Source organism: Helianthus annuus, chromosome 8 (genome assembly GCF_002127325.2).
Source record: "Helianthus annuus cultivar XRQ/B chromosome 8, HanXRQr2.0-SUNRISE, whole genome shotgun sequence".
In the NCBI taxonomy this organism is placed as follows: Eukaryota; Viridiplantae; Streptophyta; class Magnoliopsida; order Asterales; family Asteraceae; genus Helianthus; species Helianthus annuus.
The window spans coordinates 6,735,858-6,747,220 of NC_035440.2; positions in this window are offsets into that span (position 1 = coordinate 6,735,858).

An 11,363-nucleotide genomic window follows, 5' to 3' on the forward strand; every position below is an offset into this window, starting at 1 on the left:
TATATATTGTTTAGTGTTTTCATAATTGTGTTTAGTATTGGTAACTCCTTTGTTAATCAGTTGTTGTGTAATATTAGGTTGAATTTACTTAAGTGCCGGTTCATCAAGTTCTACAATTCAATCTACAGTTTTCCTGCTAATTAACAGGTATGATTATATCTTTTGTGTTATCTGTTCATCTATTTTGATTTAAAGTATCATTATATGAACTCATAAAAGTAGTAAACAGGTTATATATTTGATTCGTTGCCTCGATTCATCAATCATATCTTTTAGTTGGATACACACGTGTTTAAAGATACTTATGTCATTATGATATTCGTACTTAGGATTAGGATTAGGATTCGGATTATGATGGTCAGGTCTTTGTTTATATTGTACGTGATAAAATTTAAGAAAGTTACATAAGATGAAGTGGATATGATGCTGGACATGTGGGGAAAGAAGGTTTGAATTGGATAAGCTGTGTGATACGTGGTGAATCAAGGTATATAAGATAAAATGAAATATATGTTTGTGCCATATATCAATATGACTAATGAAGGTAAATGATAGGTTTTGTTACACAAATGTAACAAATGTTCGTTTATCATAGTTAGTCCGATACATGTTGTCTCACAATACATATATTTTCTGCTCACAAGGAGTACTACAAGCTACGAGACGAATGGGTCGTCCTCGCTTACGAGATCGGCCACTTTCTTTGAATAATGACAACACACCTTCACAAATTCGTCGTCGTGCTGTTGGTAGAAGTGCAATAAGCCCTTTATCTCCAGCAACTTCTGCAGTACCATCTCCCTCAAGTTGTATCAGTTTGAATTCAAACGTCCCTGTATGTACTCCTCAAAACCAAATGCGAAACGGTGCATATGGTCAGTATCAAGATGAAAACACTCAAGGTGAAGTTTTTACCATTATGTAACTTTTTTTTCATATTTTTTTGTTGATTTCCTAATTTTATCATCACTTATACTTTGATCGTTCTTATTGAAGGTCGTGTTCAATCATACTGGGATTGTGGTGATGCAGATCATGTATGTTCGCATTGTGATGCAATGGTGTGGTATGCAGAACGAACTTTGAAACATTTTGCACCGTCTGTTCCTAGATTCAGCTTATGTTGCGGTGAGGGGAATGTCATTTTACCTTTACTTATGAATGCTCCGCAGCCATTGCTAAGTTTACTGAATCACAATTCTGAGCCACGGTCATCAGTTTATAGAGACCATATCAAAGTTTTTAATTCACTTTTTTCGATGACCTCAACCGGTGGGAGAGTATGTTCGGAATTAAATGATAGTCGTGGTCCGTATGCCTTTCGCTTGAATGGACACAACCATCATAGAATTGGCTCTCTGATTCCAACTCATGATGATGGTCGGCCTAGATTTGCGCAATTATATATTTATGACACGGCCCATGAAATTGATAATCGCTTTTATGCTTTAAGAAACTGTGTTCCATCATCTTCTGCTGAATCCATTTTTCGTTCGTTGGTGGTTGACTTGCTGGCCATGCTTGATGAAAATAATGTATTAGTGCAAGCGTTTAGGATGGCTAGGGAAAGGTTTGACGATTCGTCTAGGCAACCAGTTAGACTTCGGTTGCTTGGCACACGAAATACACAGCCTCGTCAATATAATTTACCCACAGCTTCGGAAGTGGCTGCATTAATTCCAAGTGATGGTAATCCAACTGACTCGCGTGACATTCTTATTCAAGAGCGAGATACTTATACTACAAAACGCATTTCGGAGCTGCACCCAAGTTACATGTCTTTGCAATATCCACTGCTCTTTCCTTATGGAGAGGATGGGTACCATCCAAACATTCCCTTATCACGTAATACGTCGGCAAGGAGGAAAAGCATATCTTTAAGGGAATACTATCGGTATCGTTTACATGTTAGGGATACTGAAGCTAGAACGTTGCACTTATCTGGCCGTTTGTTTCAGACGTATGTCGTTGATGCTTATAGTGCTGTTCTAGAGAGTGAATTAGATTGGTATAGGCGAAACCAAGCTACGATTCGTTCAGATCTATATAACGGATTGTATGATCATGTATGTAATGGAGAAACAACGTGTGAGTTTGTTGGACGCAGGGTTATTCTACCAGCGTCATTTACTGGGGGGCCAAGGTATATGCTACAACAATATCAAGATGCAATGGCGATTTGCCGTTGGGCTGGGACACCAGATCTTTTTATTACCATGACTTGCAACCCGAGATGGCCTGAAGTTGACCGTCACATTAGTGCTACCACACCTGGGCGGACAGCATCAGATAGACCAGACATTCTTGCACGCGTTTTTAAAATTCGGCTTGATGAGCTTATTAAAGATTTAAGGAAAAAAATCATTTTGGCAAGACGAAGGCTGGTACGTTACTTATTTTTTTAGGTTTACCTTCTTTAATTGAACATATATTTCATTATTCATAACTAAAAAATATGTTTTGCTTAATTTGTAGTTATTTACACAATTGAATTCCAAAAACGTGGACTTCCGCATTGTCATGCTTTGCTTTTTCTAGAACCTGTGGATAAGATTGGTACAACGGAAGATATTGATAGATATATATCCGCTGAACTTCCTTCTGAATTGCAAGATCCTGCTGCTTTTGCAGTTATTAGCAAGCAAATGATGCATGGACCATGTGGTGAACTAAATCCATCCAGTCCTTGTATGCATAATCAGAAATGTACGAAAGGGTATCCAAAGAACTATTGTGATGAAACATTTATAAGAAATGATGGGTGGCCCTGTTATAAAAGGCCGAACAATTCAAGAACAGTCCGGGTTGGTAGTCAAGATATTAGGCTTGATAATCGATATGTGGTTCCTTATAACCGTGACTTACTTGTCAAATATGGTTGCCATATAAATGTGGAGTGGTGTAACCAGGGTATGTTGGTTAAGTACTTATTCACGTATCTTAACAAAGGTCCAGATCGTGCAACTGCAGTCTTGGAAGGTCCTAACAGTAGAACGTCTTTTGCATCGTTGTTACGAAACGAAAATGAAATTGAAGAATATATAAATTGTCGGTACATTTCAGCGATAGAAGCGTGTTGGAAGCTGTTTTCATTTGACATGAATTACCGTTCAGTTGCGGTTGAAAGACTACCATTCCATGAAGAAGGTTGTAATAGAGTCTACTTCCGAGATGATGCTGATGTTGCTGATGTAGCACAACGATCAACATCTGCCTTTTCTAAGTTCACTGCATGGATGGAGGCAAACCGGAATCACCCAGAGGGTCGGAATTTAACCTACGTTGAGTACCCAACTCATTACACGTGGCATGAAAAGGATAGGCAATGGATGCCAAGGTATGGTGGTAATACTATTGGTCGCATTTATCATGTGAATCCTTCTATGGGTGAGAAGTATTATCTTCGTTTGTTATTAAATGTTGTTCGCGGTCCACGTAGCTTCAAAGAAATTCGTACGGTTGACGGTGTCGAGTATCCAAATTATATGTTAGCTTGTAAAGCACTAAGTTTGCTTGGAGACGATGTTGAATGGGTTGAGGCTATACGTGAAGCCTACCAGTGGAAGTTAGGGAATCAATTGCGTGAGTTGTTTGTGACGATTCTTTTATTCTGCACAGTTAGTGATCAGTCGAAGTTATTTTATGACTGTCTTGAATACTTATCCGAAGATGTTGCTTTCAAACAGAGAGAACTTTTAGGTAACCAACTTGTCGTGTTCACGGATGAGGAGATACTTAACTACACGTTGCTTGAGATAAATTCAATTTTAAACAATCATAACAAATCATTGGCCGACTTTCCAACTCTACCTCAGCTTGATCCTCATTTAATGGATGATGGTTCCAATGGGTTGATTATTGCTGAAAAAACATATAATGTGCAAGAAGAAGCTGTGAAATTCAATGAGTTACATAGCGGGTTAAATGCGATTCAAAGGCAAGTGTTTGATGCTATACTTGATTCAGTGAATAACAACAATGGTGGCGTTTTTTTTGTATATGGCAGCGGAGGGACAGGTAAAACGTACTTGTGGAGAACACTTATTGCTTGCCTTCGTTCACGTAGGAAAATTGTATTATCCGTTGCATCGTCCGGAATTGCATCTATGTTGTTACCTGGGGGTCGTACCGCACATTCACGGTTTCGCATTCCTATAGATATTGAAAATGATTCATGTTGTTCGATTGACTACGGCAGCAACCTTGCTCAGTTAATCAACGCTGCTGATCTAATAATTTGGGATGAAGCACCTTTACAACACAGGTATGCATTTGAGGCTGTTGACCGAACCTTTAGAGATGTTTGTCGTGATAACATGGTTGACGCTCGGCATCGAGTATTTGGGGGAAAAGTTGTGGTTCTTGGAGGTGATTTTCGTCAAATTTTACCGGTTGTTCCGCATGCCCCACGTAGTCAGATTGTCGCGTCTGTTGTTAACAAGTCAGACACAATATGGAATGCATGTAAGGTATTTCATTTGACGACTAATATGCGCTTACACAATCCAAATATCAGTGGAGATTCGCTTGAAAAAATGAAAAGGTTCAGCAATTGGATCTTGGCCATGGGGGCCGGTCGCTTGCCTACAATTTCATTGGTGGGGGAAGATGAACCTACGTGGATCAAAATGCCTAATGATCTTTTAATCCCGGTTTCTGAAAATCCGATTGGTGCAGTGGTTTCCAATACCTTTCCTGATATTTTAGAGAGAGTCAATGACATTCACTATTTAAAAGAACGCTGCATTTTGTGCCCAACGAATGATGAGGTTGATAAGATCAACCTTCACGTCCTTGAAAAAATGCCAGGTGAACTTCAAGAATTGTTAAGTGCTGATGAAATATGTCAAAGCACAAACAACTATGACGAGATGTGTGCTTTGTATCCACCTGAGTTTCTTAACACGTTGAATTTTTCTGGGATTTCAAACCATAGGTTACAGTTAAAGATCGGTGCACCGGTTATTTTGATGCGCAACTTAAATTTGCAAAAGGGCTTGTGTAATGGTACACGGTTGGTGGTTACACAAATTAGTCGGCGTGTTATTGAGGCAGTAATTATTACCGGTACACATGTTGGCGAAAAGGCATTTATTGGTAGGATCGATATGACTCCAACGAATACATGTTGGCCTTTTTCTTTTAAAAGAAGGCAGTTTCCAATAAAGGTTTGCTTTGCTATGACTATCAATAAAAGTCAAGGGCAAACTTTTAAACATGTTTGCGCGTATTTGGTAAATCCTGTCTTTACACATGGTCAACTATACGTCGTTGCATCCCGTGTCACGTCTCGTGATGGCCTAAGGTTTTACATTGACAATACTGGGAAGTGCAATAACAACCTCACAAGGAATGTTGTTTACAAAGAAGTGTTCTACAATTTACCATCTGTAGCAACACGTGGTGTAATGTAGTCGCTGGATGGTAATTGTATAGTTTTGAATAAATATGGACTATCTTCTTTTCATGGTATAAAAGGTGGTATTTTACTGTGTACTCAATATTATTGTTCTTGTCACTAATGTATTCGTTTAACGTGTGTATTTGAAAATATTGTCTTCATGTTTACCATATTTGTGTTTACTGATGTTTCACCAACTTTTCAGGTTTCCCATCACCATAGCATGGCTTATAATTTCATTACAGACTTACGGTGCAATCGTACTGACAACCGGAGAATAGTTGTTATGGTCTCGCGCATATGGACAACATACAACCCCAAAACAAACCGTGTTCTTTCTAACGACATCATTTTTTCAGATGAACGTGTAAGATCATATTTTTTAGACCAGGCAAACGGGTCGGGCCGGATTTGGGTCGACTCATGGGTTGAAAGTTCAGTTTGAAACGGGTTTTGTTATAACCGGGTCAACTACCTAAAGGGTTGTTTTTGGTTCGGGATGGAACGGGTTTGGGACCGAACGTTTTTTGGATGGGAACGTTTCGGGTCAGTATGAGTTTTGGGCCGAATGATATTATATCTTTACCCAAGTGAACCAATATAATATTAAACGTAACCGAAATTGACCCACTTGGAAGCCTTTGTGTAAAGATTGCCCCTTCTAATATTTAGGTGCATAGATAGCGGTATAACATTTTTTTCTAAGACTTAACATTGTTTCTTTTTAGGGTTTTACAATTCATGCAAGGATACCTGCTAATTTGATTTACATTTTCAAGAACCGTTTGGAAGAGGGCTGTGTGTATATGATTGATAACTTTTTTGTTCATCCCTATGATATGTTGTACCGTCCTTTGCGACGTTGTAAGTATCTTGAATTTTCGCGGTGGACGAGAGTCGCTGCTTCGTCTATTGAACCGTGGTTGTTTAAACGCTATGTTTTTGATTTGGCTCCATTTGAGGATCTCACCAAACGCATAAATGATGATCATTATCTGACAGGTTTTACCGACGACGCTATCATTTGTTTTAATCTACATCATTATGTGTAACTTTCTTTTAAATGTAGATGTTTTTGGTGCACTACGCGCATGGGGTCCTGTTAACACTGAATCTTCAAACGTTCAATCATGTAATCGGGAGATTCGTCACATAGTTTTATCTGATGAGCGGTAAATTTTATTGTAATTTGTCTTTGTATATGTTAGTTATATAATGTGACTATGTTTTTTTTTCATTGTTTCTTTAAACAATATAGTGGCAACAAACTTAATGTTACGTTATGGGGCAAAGCTGCTCTCAAGTTTACTGACGAGGCTATCCGCAGTTATGGAAATAATCAAATTTTGGTTATTTTGACCGGTTGCAAGGTCCGAATGTTCGACGGTATGTTTTTTCTAAAATACTATGTATTTTCATCAGTTAATATTTCAACCTATATATAATTGTGTCAAATTTTACCAGGGGGTCCGTGTTTAGTGTCAACGGTTGCGACTGAACTTTATCTCAATCTGGATTTCCCTATTGTCATTGAGGCCTTCAAAAACATGTACAACAATTCTTTCCTAATTTTCTGTTCATTGTAACAAATGATTAGTCTACTTGTAAATACTAACTTTATTTATTTATTTATGTTAACAGTGTAGTGCCGCCTGTTATGTTCACATTGGATGATCAAAGCAACGAGGACATGTCTGTTGTTAGTGTATTTGACATCTATAATTATATTAAAGATGGTCTTGCTAAGGTATTGTTAGTGCTTTTTAGTCTACAACCAGCAGCTTTTACCATGGTCACGCCTAAATTTCTTCATATCTTTTTAAAGGGAAAAATGTACAATGTTGAGGGCACAATAATTGGTGTTGATTTGGAGGAGGATTGGAAGTACGTTCGGTGTACCATATGTCGTAAGAAGACGACTTTTTCAGATGCACGCTACCTTTGTTTGAAATGCAATAGATATGTCGTCAATCCCCGTCATTCGTAAGTTTCTGTAGGATTTTACAACTAGGGATCACCTCGGTAACAAACAGTACCTAAAAGCCCCACAACTGGGTAGCGGTACCGATACCTAATGTACTTGGTACGGTACGTTTCAGTTCCTGATCGGCACATATATTTGTCGACATAAATTGGTAAAACCGGTTTCGACCAATAACGTAGGCGGCACCGGAAAAGTGTCGTCCCTTTGTATTGAATTGGTACCGGTAAAGTACCCGTTCGGTTGATTCGGACATTCGGTACCGGTTCCGGTTGATACTTTAATACTGTGGTGTTACACACAAAGGGTTTTGACTGTTATTCGTGGATCTGACTTTTTTATTGTTATATATTGTTATCGTTTTCTTTATTTAGGTATAAACTGGCTGTTCAATTATGGAACCAAGAAAAAGAGATTACATGTGTTCTCTTTGACGATGCTGCAAATCTTCTTCTCGGACTTACGGCTGAACAATTGATTATAAAGACCTTATCAGAGGTATATTTTTATATATTATCATGTACTAATTATGACATATATGTCTTCGGATCTTTATACTTAAAAATGGCCATATCTATATACTCATTCATGATTTTTTTTTCATGCTTATGTTATCTTTTTTTCTAATTTATAATACTGTGTCTTGGTGTTTTTATAGGGTGCTAATGATCCGTATTGGATATATGAATTTCTGATGGACGCTTTATGTGCTCGGCATGTGATTTTTAGGATAAGAGTTGATGATTACAATTTGGCACCTACTTACAGTCCACGCTTCACCGTATCAAAATACTTGGGTGACGATATTAATAATCTTGCTACCACTTTACTTCCTTCAACATGTCCTTCTGGTGATCTTCTCCATGACGAAGCTAGCGAGTTTTTATGTCGGATCAATGATGATGAATGGGACATGATACACGAGTCATTATGGGGACCACGTATTTTGCCGACAGAATCTAAAACGTCGTTGTCATCGGTAATTCATTTCACGTGTAAATCAACTTCCTATATATACTTTTTTTGTTTATTCTTAATGCGTGTGTAATACCTTTAGGCGATTGTTGATACGGAACATGAGGTTGGTTATGCTAATTCTCAGTTTGCCCCAACAAATGATCCCAAAAATACGCCAAATTTGTCAGATGCGGAGCAGACGACAACTCAACAAGAAGAAAATACGTCATCGGTAATGTTTTTTATATCTAAAAACCTTTGTGCATATACTTTATATTGCTTACATTCAGATTTGTGTAACAACTTTAGGTGGTTGATAATGTGGAACATGAGGTCGACACTGGCAATTCTAAATGTTCCCGGGTAGATGATGCTAGATGTACACCAACTTCATCAGATGTTCACAATGCAACAAGTCAAGAAGAATTGGTAGTTGTTTTTACATGTAAACAAACTTCATATTTATACTTTCTATTCCTTGCTTTCATACTTAACTTTCAAGTGGTTGTTGATGTGAACGATCAGGATGTGTCAGTAGACGATGCCAAAAATATCCCATCTTTGACAAATGAGCATCGTGCATCAACTCAACAAGTCGAAAAGAGGCTATCTTCGAGGTTAAAGAGGACGATCCAAAAGCCGAGAAAATTGAAGCAGTAAACTACGTTTGATTGTTATAACACTTTTCCACCGTGTTGTTTAACATTTACTTTTGCATTAAAACGACAATATTTCAAGTTTTATCTCTCTATCAGTTTTATTTTATATTGTTTCTGGTTGTACACCGTTCACGTAAGTTTTCCTTTTATAAATTAGAGCAAAATGCAATTTGCGTCCTTTTGATATGTGTGAAACATCAACCTAAGCTCGTAAATTTATTATTTGGTTTTTTTAGCCGCTGAGCTTATAGATTCATAACAGTTTGAGTCCTCTGTTATTAAAAAAATTATTTTCAGAAAATCCATTGTAGTGACATAATTGTCATTTCCATGTTACCCTATTTTTATATGATACCCCTTTATTAGTTTTACATGAAAAACTTTAAACACTCCAATTCATCAAATGTAAGTAAATAAACATTCAAAGAAGCTTAATTAGTTCAGTTTCAACGATAATCACATGGTAAAATAACCTCAGTTGGATTCGAAGAGAATGGGTTTACTATTTTAAGTTTCTTCTACATTAAGGTAAGATATAAGACGAATTTTTTTTTACTTTAATCAAATTTAATCAACTAATACCAGGTTGTTATAAGTTACTTAAATGCAAAGACCACTCCTTTGAAATGCTTCAAGAAAACTAACTCACGGTGCGTTCCAATCGAGCTTAAACGAGCTCAAGACTAAAAGTTAAATAGTCAAGCATCAAACATGGACAGAACATATTACTAAGTAAAACTTGGTAATCTTGACAGAACTTTCAGACTTGATATCAAAAAACCGTAACATACACCGTAACATACACCGTAACATACACCGTAACATACACCGTAACATACACTGTAACATACACCGTAACATACACCGTAACATACAACGTAAACAAGGCGCTGTACTGGTGTAACAAAATTGTGGATCTTTATTGATTGGTGCACTTCAGAATGTAGCTGATAACCCCTTTAGTGTAGCTTTTCGGTTTTCCTTGAAATTCCAGAGCTCGCTAATTACGTAGCTGCCACCACTAGGGTTATATTCATTCAGCTGCAATTGATCGTTCTCATCGATCACTTCCTTATGTGCACCGCACAATCTTCTAGGAGGTTGTCAAGTGTTCTCGCCTTCGTAGTTTGTTTTTGCGTATCTTTACATCCGCAGCCATTCTGTACAATAAAAACATCCATAGTAAGACGAACCGAAATTCATGTGCTGGTATAAATTTTCATACCTACTGTGATGAGGAAATGAACGAATGAACCTTTTATTTTAATGGCTGATGTTATTTTTTTTTCACCGTTGATCAAATATTAAAACTACTTATTTTTTGTTCTTAAGTTAATAAGTTAAACTTTAGTTTATTTTTTTATTTCCTGTGTAAACTTTTTTCAGTTCATTACAACTATTAGTATAGTAGTATGCATCAAGGTAAAATCTTTGTGGGTTTAGAATAAGTTAAACAACAGCCTTTGTCCAGAATCTTGTGAAGGTGTGTTATCGGCTTCAAACCCCTCAACAAGGTGTGTTGTTAAACAACATTAAAAACAAAGATGAAAGTAAAGTAGACACAGAGGCATAATACTTAACCATGTAGACACACTTAAAACACATTTATGCACCTGAAAAAAAAAACAAGCTTACTAACTATGCACCGATGTCAAAAGAAGCAAGTTCAACTATTGAATAAGCCCATAAGTATTAGAACACTCATATATAATGTATCAACAGGAGATTACTAACATGTATTTAGTTAAAAATTAAACAACTATTTAAAATTAGTCATAAGTTCAATATAATCAAAATCAACAGAATAGTTCATGTTCTTTCATCACATAAACGCCTGCCTCACAAATAGTAGTCCATATGTTACATCTAACATTCTTCATGTAAAAACACAAGATATAAACGATTCTGAAAGTTGAGTATGCTCAGAAAGGCGTACAACAGGAACAAATATCAAATCTATGAATCGTACTAATACTTTTTCAGACTTTAATCGCAGATTTGCATCCAACAAATAATAGTAATAATAAGCATAAAAAGAAAAAAAAGAAAGAAACCCAACAAACAGGTTTCTCTTTGTGTATTGAAGAACCTAGATGAACACAAAACAAAAGTAAATGAAGGTTCATTGTTTTTTCTGATCACAACCCAACCACGAAACCCTAATTATGCCATATACGAATCTGACCTTTGCAGCTTTCCGCGATTTAGCAGTTGAAGATGTGCATTTGCCGGAGTGGTCTCGCCGATCGGAAGTTCACCGTCTTCTCTGTGTCGTGGTGTCTGTGCTTCTTCTCTTCCTCTCTCTATCTCTCTCTCTCTCTCTCTCTCTCTCTGTGTTTTGATCTGATGGATTGAGGGGGTTTGA